Consider the following 12,446-nt stretch of genomic DNA (forward strand, 5'->3'; position numbering starts at 1 on the left):
TATGAAAGCCCTACCTCTCCAGTGCTGGGCACTATGGCCACTGGTCCAACCACTTAGAAGGCAGTGGCAATCCGACTCTCTCGGAAATGGGTCAGCATTACCCCGCACTGGAGGAAAGACTTGTAATAATAGTTGTAAAGTACTTTGCAAATAAGAGGAAAAACTCACAACAATGGCTGTAAAGTGCTTTGTAAACACCAAATGAGATAAGAGTGATGGATTATTGTTAGGTTTGGAGGGGTGGGGAGGGAGTGGGAAGACCAGGGACAAAGCTTGGTGCTGGGTTTTCGCAGGGGGAGGGAATAGATAAAAGAGCTAGGAGATTTGGGAATCTGACCTTTTCACCAAGCACGGGGGTGAGGGGGGCCGTGCTCAGAATTGTAAATTGCGTCTCACTCTCGGACTCCGCCAACTTGGAGGCTTGCAGGCAGCCTGGCTGACAGTCTAACACCTATGAGGCCACAAGACTACTGCTCATGGGAAATTGTAGTTACTGATATTTAGCAATGAGACACACAAAATGAACTGGGCCCTAACCCCAGGAATGGGGATCAAACGCCTCACCTCCATCCATGACCCACTTAGGAAAACACTGTTCTTAAAGAGGGAAGCAAACTCAGCCTGATTTCTGAGGCATCCGATTTCGTAGGGATGTTCCTAGGAATTATGGCAGATTACTTCTACCCAAGTGCCTGAAAAGAAAAATGTGGGCCAGGAGGTTGAAGGATCCCACCCCTGACTTCCCCACAGAGAAGTGACGCAATCAAAGGCAAAGACTCCGACCTCTCCCCTGACCTGCTCCATCCATCTTGGGGAACCCACCCACAGGCAGGGCTAACAAGCAAGTCAGGGCTGGTGAAGGAGGAGGAGTTCGGCTGCCTCCATTTTGACCTCAAACTCTTTAGTTGGGTTCTTCTTTCCAGCTTGTCTCTGGGCTCAGGCAGAAGACCCTAAAGGCAAAGCATCCCCTGCTGGGAATCAAAACTATCCCCTTTCTTAAGGAGGATTACCCTGAGCCAGCAAGACCCTGCCCCTGATGGACTCCAGGACAGTGATGGGTTTGACTCTCCCTGCCTACTTGCACGCACCCACCCATGTTTGCCCCCCCTCCCCCCCATTTTCCTTACCTAAACCTGAGAGTATGTTCTGGGCTTTGGAGACAGTCTTTGAGACGCTAGTCCCGTTTCCCGGTGTCGGCCTCACCGAAATAAACCCCTTTCTTGCTTTGCCTCAAAACTCGGCCTTTGGATTTTGTCAGTGGGGAGTGGCCGAACCTGGCCTGTGTAGGGCCCCGGAGCCAGGTGCTCTTGCACCCCTGCGCCCCAGCTACACTGGGAGAAGGAAAGGAGGAAGAAGGAGAGGAGAAAAGTAGGAGGAAGAAGGGGAAGGAATCAGAGGCCAGGTTCATGGCTGGCACCATGTGTTGGGCACTGCCTGAGAGCTGGATTTGTCTGCCCACCGCTGCATGTTGCCGGTGTAAATGCCAGCCAAATGGGTGGATGCCACAGAGCCTGGTTCTGCTCGGCCGTGGAGGTGCCCCTCAGGCCTTCCGTCTTTTGAGTGGCTTGCTCTTGCTAGGGAAAGCTGGGTCTTGGGCCAGAGCCCATGTTGAGCCCCCTCCTTCACCCTCACCCTTCACCCTCCTGACACTATCTGACCTCGGGCCCCACCACTATTTCTGTGCAGGGCACTGAAGCCCAAACATTTGTCATGTGTCTGCTCTCCTGGCCCCTGTAGCAAGTGCTGGACATTGAGATGTATCGGACAAAACTGGGGCAAAAATCCCTGCTCATAGTTGTTTTGGTCTAGCTGGGGATACACAACCCAAAACAAAGAATTATGAAATGTGACAAACTGCAACGGCGCCTGGACTCTATCACGCACCCCCACCCCTCCACCCTTAGCTGCACGTCTTCAGTTGCCCTAGACCACGCTACAATCTATTTGGGGAGAGAAGACACGTGAACACAGTGGAAATTACCCATGCTCTGGGCAGCTATTCAATGCTCCAAAACAGAGGCCAGCAGGGATCCAAGGCCTGGGCACAGAGAGAGGAGGTACCTGCCCAGAGACCTCCCCAGAGCCAAAGGGGCTTCAGGAACAAAGTCCCGAGCCCCACCCATATGTCCCTTGCTGAACCCCAGCCCTGTGTCCCATCCAAAGTTCACCAGAGACCGTGCCTGGATTTCCTGACAGCCCTGGCTCAGTCCTCCGGGCTGGCGCCTGGGGCTGGGGCACAAGGAGCAAACAAATCCTGAGGTTCTTCTGGCAGCCTGAGCCTTCGGTCTTCTGGGCTTTGTCAGGCTTGGCCTGTGACAGGGGGCTGCCAAGGGGAAGGCGGACACAGCTCAGGCAGCATCAGGCTGGCAGGGGTCAGTGCACCGAACCTGAAAGCTCTTGCAGCCCCTGAACAGAAGCGGCTCCTGCCAGGCCTGGCCCGAGCGGCCCAGCGGAGCCCGGGGCCTCTGCTTCTGAGCGCGGAGGGACAACATGGCAGCGCCTCACAGGGGTTGTCCGTCCCATTCTGACCGCGGTGCCGTGGGGTGCGGAACACTTCCAGCATCTTACGGACAATAATCTACATGAAACGTTTAGCGTGCCACATTTCTTAATAGTCACTGAATAATATGGGAGACCTTTAAACTTTTCTCCAGGTGAATATTGTCACTGCACTGGAAATAAACTTTCACCTTCACACACACACAAAACACTGGCGTTCATCTAGGAGCCTGGCTTCGGGCTTGGAAGGAAAGTTAAAGAATGTGACTCAGGTTCAAAAAAAAAAGAACACCCCACAAAAAAGCAAGAACATTCCGAGAGAAAGGAAAAAGCACCAAAAACAAGAAGGGAGGAAGAGAGAAAGAATGAGAAAGCAAAAGGAGGAGGTGAGAGAACAAATGAGACTGGAGAAAAATATTTACAGCACGTTGCCAAGAATTAATACCCCCTAACACGCTAAGAGAAATGACAAATTCCAAGGGAAAGATGAAATGAAGGCTCCACCAGGTGACTGGTGCCCCATCACTGAAGGGACTATGGAAAGAGTCAACCATCTGTCTTTCCTTTCTGTGACCAACTGCCCCTCCCTTGCAGATCTCCAAGCTCCGGAGTATCTGCCTCTGGTCCTACCTGGTCTGGGCTCCTAGCAGGGGCAGAGTGGGAGGCTGGCCCGGAGGGCAGGCAATGGAAGAATGTTAACGTGGTTAACGTGGCTCAGAGAAGATCTTGCTGAATCAACAGCAGAGCTGGGACTGGAAACCCACACTCACTGCCCAGTCTCTTAACTGTGGGCCCAGAATCCCATGAGCTCCAGCTCCTGACTTCACCATCCTGTTGGGGACCCACCCTTTCCCCCAGCAGCAGACAGTGTCAACATGAGCAGTTCAAAAATCAGAATATGGAAAATAGTTTAAGGTCACAATATCCCATGTTAGCAGCAGGGGCTCAAAAAGTCCAGGACCCATGGGTGCTCTGTCTTCCTGACTCATCTGTTCACAGAAGTGTCGGAAGGGACATCTGTTTCAATGCTCTTCAGCACACCAAATTGAGAAGTGCTCCCTAGCCTTCATTTCTGTGATTAGATTTTGAGACCTTCGAGAATCCCTACATGTGAGAATATAATTGCAGCATAAAGATTTCCCCACAAAATGCAGGGTCACTACCACTAGCCATTTCTCCAAGGAGAAATTTCTTGGTGTTTTACTATTTGAGGTTGATCCTCAGTGATGATTAGGTCCTGGGCTTTCAGCATCCTACAAAGTTAAATCCATTAATGACAGAGATTGCCACATTGCTATTCAAAGTTCCACAATGCTAGGTACTGACAATATGACTTCGTTTGCCAGATCTGGAAATTAAACACTCATACACTCCCAGGAGAGGGTCACCACGGCCCCTTCCCACCTGTGATCCACAGGCTGGGATACCATCTTTAAAGGAGCCAAAAGAACAAAACAAAGAAGGGAATACTCAAAGATTGTGTTGTGTTATAATTTCTATTTGTAAAACTTTCCCTAATGTTATTTTTGTCCTTCTAACAGTAAATGTTTTTACAAACACTGTTTTGCCCAGTTGTCTCCTCTGGGCTTCACTCTCCCTGCCTTCTGCCCATTACCATCCAGTGAATGAGAAGTCTAGAGTCTTCCCTGTGGGACCTCGGGAAGAGGCCCACGAAGTGTAACCTAAGCCCAGTTAGTGTGCAAGAGCCTGAGTCTCTACAGGCTGCCCTGTCCAGCGAGCATGGGGTCCTGAAGCCCGCCCCCACACACCGACCCTCTTAAACCTGGAACCACGCTGGCTTTCCTCTTTTCTGCCAGGTCTGACTAGGAGGCCATGTCTGATTCGTCCTCCAGAATGGGACACTTCTGAGGGAGAGGAGCTGATCCCTAATTACTCTGGGACAACAAATTTAAAATCAGGATGTGTGGCCACTCTCAGCAGAATGTTGGTTGTGAGACCTCCAACTCTGACACTTACTCCCACTGCAGTCCCTACACTCGTTTCTCCCCAGTGTCACCAAGTGACTTATTACTGGGCTGATTTACTCCCTCCCAGACAGGGTGCATGCAGAATGCAAGGGAAGAGGTGCGTAAAATCACTCTAAATGCTGGGCTCCCTAGTTGGCGGCTGATATCTCACAGCTCCCTGAGTTCTGGTTGGCTTCAGCTGCCTGGGTCTGGCCTTAGGCTCAGCTCCAGCCAAGAGAGCCCTGACTGGGCATCAGCAATTGAAAATGTCTGCCACTTTTTGGAATCTGAGTACTGAGCCCAAACTGTAACCTCCCTTCTCTGGACCCTGCCTTGTTCAGTGACTATGACCACTGGTTAGCTCTGAACATCCCCTAATCATTTTTGCCCCTGGGATGACTTGTCTCCTTTAAGTCTCCATTAAGTCTCCTGGAGGGCAGGTGGCCCAGAGTCCTAAAAACTGGAAGTGATGCTTGGGTGATTCCATGAACATTCAGGGGAAGAAACCAAGGTCCAGAGAAGGTGAGTGACTCACGTGAGATTCCAGAACATTCTGTGACCTGATCCTTGCCCTCCCCAGCACCACGCTGCTCTTAGGCTGAATCACTCTATCTGCAGCGCTGGGCATACAGCAGAAACTCATTGCACATTGACCGATCAGATTTCAACAAAATCCAGCATCCTAAAGTATCTAACAAGACAGTAGAATGGTATAAATCTGAGGGCTCTGCTTGACAGCCTGGCCATGCTCCTGGACACACGTAATAACTCAACTGAGAGTTAATTACACAGGACCAGAGGTTTCTCATATGTATATAATGTGTGTATATACAATTATATATAACGGATGGATAGATATGGAAAAGAACTCCATGACGCAGTGACAAAAATGCTCTAATAATACATTGGAATAATCAAAGGCATCCACCCCCCCCAAAAAAAGAAAGAGAAAAAGGTTTACTTTTAAGATGTTCATGGCAAAATACTGGAAATAACCCAAAGGTCCATGGATAGGGAAATGAGTAAGAAAACTGAGATGCGGTAAAAAAAAAAAGAAATATAGGAAAATTTGAGTTGATTTTAAAATGACAATTATGTGGACTATGTTAAGATATTCTCTTCCTGTAGCACAGTTTAAATTCATTAATGAAGCAATTAATTAAACAAGCATTTCTGTATCTGGGGAGGCGCATAAGAGGCACTGGGAACAGCAGGGCAAAGGCCCGAAGCTTGGAGGGAAATGGACAGTTAACAATAACACCAAGAGACCACTGAGTGTGTGGTTCCATTTACATGAAATATCCAGAATGGGCAAATCCACAGACAAGACATAGATAGTGGTTGCCAGGGGCAGGGGGGAGAGGGACTGGGAGTGACTGTTACTAGGTACGAGGTTCTCTTTGGAGTGATGAACATGTTTCTACAATTGTTTGGGAGATGAATGCACAACTCCGTGAATATACTAAAATTCCCTGCATAGTACACTTTATTTTACTTTTTAAGTATGCTCCACGCCCCATATGGGGCTTGAACCCATGACCCCACGATCGAGAGTCGCATGCTCTACCGACTGAGCCAGCCAGGCGCCCCTGAAGAGTACACTTTAAATGATGAACTTTAAAAAAAGAAAAAAGAAAAAAAATAAATGAGTGAACTTTATAGAATGTAAAGTACCTACTAATAAAGCTGTTACAAAATAACTAATAAAAAATTGAATTTTAAAAAAGCATCTCTGCTTAGGAATTAGAGGATTGGAGATATCTATTTAATGTCTTCAATTTCCTGGGATCCTCTCATTCCAAAACCAAGTGCCTCCCTTCCCACAGGGTTAGCCCCTTGGGGCTCAAGTATCCACTATGGTATCAACTATTCTTCCCACCCCACAGAAGGAAAGAGAAAGGCTCTTTCCAAGGTACAGGACCAGAAAGTGCGGGGATGTACATGATGAGCTTATCAAAAGCTGCCTGGCCAATCACACTGCGGACAAAGTCCAACACTGGTCCTGCATCCTCCAAGTCACTGGGGCGGGTCAATGTCCCTCTCTAGGCCTCCCGCCAACCTGCGTCAGTCAGTCATTTAAATGTACCCTGGGAGTGGGGGTGTGGGGAAACAAGCAGTCCCTGCATTGATGGTGTGACATGGTACAGCCTGGGGCTGGGGGGGGGGGGTAGGTGGCAATTGGACAGTATCTTAGCAAAAGCATGGGCCATGTGATCTAGAAATTCCATTTCCAGGAATTTATCCTACAGATGCACTTGCACTTGTGTAAAATGGCTCACATATGAGAATATTCATTGTGGGTTTTTTTTTTTTTTCCAATAGCAGGAGATTGAGAAACAACTTATATGTTAATCAATATAGAACTGGTTAACCCAATTAAAGTACACTAGCCATAAAAAATAAAGATATTTCATATACTAATATGGAATCCTTTCCAAAATATGCTGTGAAATATGAGCAGGAAGGTACAGAACAGTACATACGATACCCTCTCACAAAAGAGAAGAGTCTATACACACATTTGTTTGCATATATAATAAATACCTGTAGAAGGACAGACAAAAAACTGATAATATTGATTGCTTCCAGGGAAACATCCCGGTGGCTCAGGGATGCTTTTGTTCTTAGAGTCTTGTGAATCTTTTGAATACTGAACTATGTTAATTTATTTCCTATTTGCAATAAATAATTCTTTTGTATGTAAAATAAGTAAATAAATATGCCGTTAACATCACCACTGTTTCATGTAGCATTATTTTTAATTTAGAGCAGGTTCTTTATAGGCCAGATTCCATTTTCTGATTTCCCATAAAAGCATCTTATCGCCTCCCATTTTCCAAGTGGGTTCTCGGTCGCACTGACCCACTGTCTTGACGCACAGTGCCCTGTTCCTGTCTCAGGGGGTCCTCAGACAGGCTTCCACAGGCAGACTCAGGCTCCAGCCCCCACTGGATCTGGCTTGGCTTCAAATGCTCGATTATACCCATGCACACTGCCTATTTAGACCTCGTTCCTTGTGTTATAATTAGGAAGACTGAGTGGGAGCTTTGGCCAGACCCTCTCTCAGGGCCATTTGAGTAGACTTAAACCAGGCCAGTCTGGACCCCGCTGGACTCTGAAATCCCTGTCCGGCTTGTTATAAGCTGGCAGGATAGAAAGGAAATACTGAACAAATTGCCAGACCAGCTCCCTCAGGGACCAAGACAATGGGTCTGGAGGGAAAAGGCTTTTCCTTCAAGCCCAGCGGCTGTCGAGAGGAAACAACTTCCCTTTCGCCTCCTGGAACTGCAGCAGCCAGCCGGCCAGCCAGGGAGATTTATGGAGTTATAATGTGACCTCTTTATTGCTCTGAATGCTAGGGAGGCATTTCAGGGGAGATTTACGCCTTTTAGAAGGGGAGGGGAGCCAAGGTGTAGAAACATATACAGGGGACTATCAGAATGGGAGGGGAGCCAAGGTGTAGAAACATATACAGGGGACTGTTTTCCCCTCTGGGGGTTTCTTGAGGATTACTTAATCAAACCAAAGTTCAATTCAATCACCACCACTTTACATCTTCTGCTAATACACCTAGTTTTCCTGCAAGCTTGTTGCATGAAGTGTGGAGTCTAAGGACAGTCGGGACGGCTCTGCTTTGAATTCAGTTAAGACAAACAACACAGAAAACCAGGATGAAGACCGTGTACAGCAGTGCTAGAAAACTGTGCCTCCCTAGCAACGGACCTGGGCTATATTCATTTTACCTGTCTCTGCCTAGGATGAGGGTGTTAGACCAGATAATCTAGGTCCTTCCTAGTTTGAATATTATCCAGATTAAGGTCAGATCAAATGTATGAATTACTCTGCACCAGTGGTTTTTCTGTCACTTGCTTTTTTGAGCTGCAGAACCCTTTCTTCAAAGAAAATTTTATTTGAGGAAGCCCGACATAAAACAACAGAAGAGCACAGCGAATTAGGTGAAAGGATGTACCAGCCTCTTCTCAAATCCCCCTCTACACACACCTAGCGGCCCTGAGGAAGGTCCTCCAACCACTAGAGGGCGCAGGAGCATAGCTGCAGGAGTGCTACTCAGGACTGTACCCGTGATGTGAATGGGGTCCATCCATTGCTTCAGTATCACAAACTACATTTACCAAACCTATAGGCTGGGAGCAACGAGAACCAATTCCACAAGCAAGCAGGGGTGGAAATGTTTACCAAGAGTAATTCTTCTTCTCTTGCTCTGGTCTCCACAGCTCAAAAGAAGGAGTATTTGGAAAAGATGATTTCTAGCTCCTTACTTTTGAAATCATCCAATTTGGCACTACACTGTAACTCTTCTCATTTATGTATTTAAAAAATTTTCCTCCTTAATTTAAGTTTAACTGCTATAAAAATTCAAACACTACGGAAAGATGTCACATGAAAAAGAAAAAATCTCCACCATTACAATAATCACACTCCCTCAGAGGCAATGGCGGCTAACAATTTTTCTATCTTTTCAAACATTTTGTATCTTATTAATTATAATTTTATTTTAAAAATTTAGAAATTACATAGAAGTACCAAGAATAAAATAATAATCCCTGTCACCATCTCTTGTCCAGTCGCTATTTTGAATTTGGAATATATCCTTCCAATTCATTCTTGTATTTTGACACACATGTATATGCACCTCTCAACATCGTAAGTCTGGTTTTTTGTTTTTTAAATTTACTTGAATGCCTTCACACTGTACATCACATTTATAAATTTACTTTTTTTAAAAATACGAAGTGTTTCAGTAATTGAGAAAAAAGAATATAAAAACACTCTTAAACTCACCACCTAGCTTTGTCCATCTTAATATTTTACCATATTTGCTTCAGATATTTGTAAAGGAAAAAAAAAAAAAACACTGCAAATACAGTTCATTCCTCTGTGCCTCCCATCATCCCAGCCTCTTCCTTCCTTCAGTGGAAATAACCTCTATTTTGAATGTCATGTTTATGATTCATGTGAATGTTTTGACTCTTGCAATACGTTTGTATTTTTTCAAACAATACATAATATTCCTGCGTGTTTTAAACTCCATAGAAATAACATGCAAGTTTTATTTTCTGCCTATTATTATGTTTCTGAGTTTTAATTATGTTGATAAGCATGGAGGTACTTTGAGTTGCTTTTATAGTTTTCCACTATATTAACATATCATATTTAATTTTTCATTTCCTTATTGATGTATATTCAGGTTGTTTTTCAATTTTCATTGTAATAAATGCTGCAGTAGTCATCCCTGTTCATATCTGTTTATATACATAAGAAAAGTTTCTCTAGGGTATATTAGACATGTATAGACATGCTTAAAAATATATTTATAAAACACTTATGTTTGGTTTGGGTTCTGTTTAACAATGTATCAATTAGCTTTTGCTAAGTTATGCTATAACAAACTGCCCCCAATATCTCACTGGCTTACTATATTAAAGATTTATTTTTTTGCTGTTCCACATGACAGGTCAGCTGCAAATGGGCTGAAGTTCTGTCAGACTCTGGGATCCAGGCTGAAGGTCCAACCTCTATCTGGGTCTTGCCAGCCTCATGGCAGGGGGCAAAAAGTTATGTCAGAACCACATAATGGCTTTTGAAACCTCTGCTTGGAAGCTGTACAATTGACTTCTAGTGCCATGTCACTAATCAAAGCAGGTATCATAGGCAAGCTTGTGTGATCAGGGTGGAGGATATAACCCTCCCCCAGGAAGGGGCTGGTGGGAAGAACAGGGCCATCTGCCTGAACACAAATGAGATCATACCCTAAGAACTCTTCTGCAGCTTAGTTTTTTCATGGAAGCACATCTATTTGGACATCCTCCCATATCAGTACAGATCTACCCTCACTCTTTTAAGAAGATTTATTAGTTCTACATTTCATTTTTATTTATTTATTTATTTTAGTTCTACATTGTAAAGGTACATGACACTTACGGGGTGCCTGGCTGGCTCAGTAGGTGGCGCATGCAACTCTTAATCTTGAGATTGTTAGTTAGAGCCCTACATTGGGTGTAGACTTCACTTAGAAAAACAAAACAAAACAAGGTACATGCCACTTACATTCTATTCCGTACTTCCTACAGTTGTTTAGCTGTACTTTGATATTTGAAAGGATCCAATGCTCAATGGCCGTCTTTTTATGCCACACCTTCCCCATTTCTTATGCCTGGGCCGTATTTTGGCAGGCCATTTTTCACTACTGCACACAAGAGGGCTGTAATGAACATCACTGCATTAATTTCTGCCCCAGGACCTATTTATTTTCATCTTTTCTGATTTCTGACAGGGCAACTTCTCCCTTCTTGTCTTTTTTATAAAAATTATCTCAGCTATTCTTGTACAATAAGTCTTCCATATAAATTTGACAATCAGCTTGACAAGCTGCATTTAAGAAATCCTGCTGGGGGGTGCCTCGATTAAGCAGCTGCCTACGGCTTAGGTCGGGATCTCTGGGTCCTGGGATTGAGCCCCACATCGGGTTCCCTGCTCAGCGGGGGATCTGCTTCTCCCTCTGCCCCTCCCTCCCACTCATGCTCCCTCCCTCACTCTCTCTCAAATAAATAAATAAAATATTTTTTAAAAAAGAAAGAAATCCTGTTGGGATGTTTGCTGGGACTGCATTAAATTGATGGATTTGCTTGGGGCATTTGGAAGAAAGAACACTGCTATATTTTCCATCCAAGAACATAGTATCTTTTGCCATTTAGTCATGTCTTCTTTTACATCCTTTAGCAGTTTTGATAGCTTTCTCCATAGCGATCTTACAGATCTGTTTACCAAAGCTGACCATTCTCTCATTTGCAGATAATGAATACATTGCCTCTTTCTTTCCAATCCCATTTATGTTCTTACCTGGGAACTTTACAGCCTGCTGGAGAGCTGAGAGGTATGGATCCTCAGTGTGGTCCGAATTTCCATTGTATTTGATAGTATTTCTATAGATGGGGGTAGGAGTTGTTTCCTACTCTCACTGGAGATGAAATTTTTACTTTTTGGGGTTCGGTTTGGTTTTTTAACCTGATCTGTTGGTGTTCAGGGAGGTCTGGGAGAAAGCAAATCTTTCCTCTGCTTCTTTCACACAAAGTGTCCACCCCCTTCTTCACAATATCCTTCTCAAATCCTATCACCGGCTCCTCTCGGCTCACTGGACTTCCTAGACTAACCCAGCACTTCCATGGGTTTACTTGACAATCAATCACATCGATACTGAATTACCTATTTTATTCTTGTCACAAAGTATCATTTAAATCATTCAGTGTTATTTTATTCTTTTCTACCAAACTACATTTTGCTCCTAAGCCAAATTATAAGCACACAGAGATCAGGCTATATTTCATACCTTGTTTATTGAGTTAGTTTTATTTTCTCTCTCCTTTTGCACTCTAGTCTAGAAGTGGAGATTCCCTGCACAGAGGCTGCGCCGAGCTCAGCTCTTGGCCTTTCTTCCTCCTATCCAAAACAGCACCGCCAAGTCCCAGCGCTCCTGGAGCGTATTTGATGACAAAGGTCTAGTCGTTCAGTGCATCCTTTTACAGCTTTCACTTACTTGGCAGACATCTAAGGAAAAGTGTGAAGCTGCTGCAGAAAAGCGTCTGGTACAACAAACTCAGGAAGGACAGTACTACCAACTATTACATTCATACTGCTCACACCTTTGGAGAAGGTTATAGAATGTGGTCTTGAGGAGAGAGAAGTTTTACAGTTTACTCTCTATTCACTAAACTTTCGCATCGTCTCTTTGTTTTTTTTATTTTCAATTGTAGTAAAATATACGTAACACTAAAGTACCATTTAACCATTTTTAAGTGTACAATTCAACAGTGTTAAGTATATTCATACTGCGGCACAACCCATCTCCAGAACTCTTTAATCTTGCTAAACTGAAACGGTACCTGTTAAATAACTCCCTTCTCCCTAGTAGCCCCTGGTAACCCCCATTCTACATCCTGTCTCTATGGATTTGACTACTCT

At 44.7% G+C, this 12,446-nt stretch overlaps 1 protein-coding gene and 1 non-coding gene across 3 annotated transcripts in view; both read right to left on the reverse strand.

The window, feature by feature from the left end:
• The window catches only part of GATA4 (GATA binding protein 4), a 48,595-nt gene that overhangs the window by 14,688 nt on the left and 21,461 nt on the right, over positions 1-12,446 (reverse strand). The window lies entirely within an intron of this gene.
• On the reverse strand, positions 5,979-6,051 carry TRNAE-CUC (transfer RNA glutamic acid (anticodon CUC)). The gene has a single exon. It is a non-coding gene; the product is annotated as a tRNA-Glu (tRNA).

Source organism: Halichoerus grypus, chromosome 3 (genome assembly GCF_964656455.1).
Source record: "Halichoerus grypus chromosome 3, mHalGry1.hap1.1, whole genome shotgun sequence".
NCBI lineage: Eukaryota > Metazoa > Chordata > Mammalia > Carnivora > Phocidae > Halichoerus > Halichoerus grypus.